We start from the raw sequence: 1,949 nt of genomic DNA on the forward strand, positions 1-1,949 counted from the left end.
AGCTCAGCTAATCCGATGGTTGGTGGTGGTCGCTCCCGGTGTGCTCTGTGGCGATCGCCGCTGCCGCCCACGCCGCAATGTATGTATGTCCGCATGAGTGAGTGTCCGCTCGCTGGAAAGCTGTCCCAATTCTCTCTTCTCACCTTTCTTCACGAGCCTGTTTCTACTTGTACGGCGGGCGTTGACCTATCCCAAAAATCACATGCGATTCGTCCAGCTGATATTTGCTTTGTTGCTGTTGCTTCCTAAATCGCAGCTGGCACTCAAACCTCGATATGGTTTTGATCCAAAATCTATCTTTTGGTATCGACGCAAGTGTGTAAATGTCTGTGCCCGTATTAAGGGGTGGAGCTGTTGCATGCACGCATTATCGCCGTGCCCATGTGCCAGATTTTTAGTGGTTTCGATTGCCGTCGCCTCCGCTATGGCAAGTTAATTTTAGGTTTGTTTCTGTGTATGTATGCATGTTGGCGCTTGTGTGTTATGCAGTGGCAGGTAATATGCATAGGGTGTCGGCCGAAAGGATTCTACCTAGCGAGGTCCTTTCGTATGTGGATATACTGGCGACCTAAAAAAACCATGGCATAAGAAACATAATTTGCGGTCTACCCCTTCGTCTCCTTTTTTTCTTGAAGGCTTCGTATGTACATACATATATCATATGCATTAAAGTGGTCCAAAAATGTATGTAAAAAAATAAGGTCGGATTTTTAATGCCGCCACCCCCTAGGATTGTTCTATATCGAAAAAAAATATACCCCTCTTTTTTTATTTTGAAAAAAAAGAAATAGGGAGTGCTCAAAGTGCTCAAAGTTTTCCATGTATTTTATATGGGGGAAAAACAACTTTTCGTAGAAATAGTGTAGAATTCTTGAAAATCAACAGTTTTCGATCAGAAAACTTTTCTTATCTTCAGCAGATTCCCAGTAATAATACGCAATTGTCTCTTTAACCATTTTTTCATAGTAACTATATTTTATAGGTCCTCCAAAACCCCTAGAAAATGCAATGGAAAAATCTTTAATCACAAAAAATGGTTAAATAAACAATTGGATATTAATACTGGAAGTCTCCTGAAGAGAACCACAGTTTTCCGATTGAAAAATATTGATTTTTAAGAGTTTTATACCATTTCTACGAAAAATGGTTTTTTCCATATAAAATACATGGAAAACTTTGAGCGCTTTGAGCACCCCCTAAATATTTTTTGATTTCAAAATAAAAAAATAGGGGTATATTTTTTTCGATATAGAACAATCCTAGGGGGTGCCGGCATTAAAATTCCAACTTAATTTTTTTGGACCACTCTAATATGCATATGCCATTTATTAGAAAAGTATGTAGCATGATAAAAACATAACCAGTTAAAACCATCGAGAGGCAGTCTGACGTTAGTCGGCAATATAATTTAAAAATTCAAAACTCAAACTCACACACACATTCTCATTTTCAATCTCAAACAACAACAATTGTGAGGAATTTCATTTTTTTGTTTTCAATTTTATATGATTTAAACGAACGACGAATTGAGCGAATGAATTTACCTTGTAATGCCTTTATCATGGTAAGTAGTGGACCAATTTCATAAACTACTAGTAACTCACTGAACCAAAAAAAATCAATTAAATTTTTATTATTATACTAGCAGGGTACCCGATGTCGTTCGGGGTGATCAAATAAAAATCTAAAAACGATAATACAAACCTTCTCTTCCGCATAAAAAAGGATACATACTATTTAGAACTAAATTTTTCTTTTTATTTAATTATAGGCTTCCTTATAAACAATATGTTTAGTTTTATTGTGTGGTGCATAAACATATAGATTATTCGGACTTCCCACTCGTGAGCATCCGACATACAATTGACCGTGGGTAAAGCATAGCTCTTCCAACTGAAGTCTAGCCACCTTTAACGTTTGACCTTGCGATTTGTTTATCGACATAGCGA

Source organism: Rhagoletis pomonella, unplaced genomic scaffold, assembly GCF_013731165.1.
Source record: "Rhagoletis pomonella isolate Grant_MI unplaced genomic scaffold, Rhpom_1.0 Rhpom_scaffold_00003, whole genome shotgun sequence".
Taxonomy (NCBI): domain Eukaryota; kingdom Metazoa; phylum Arthropoda; class Insecta; order Diptera; family Tephritidae; genus Rhagoletis; species Rhagoletis pomonella.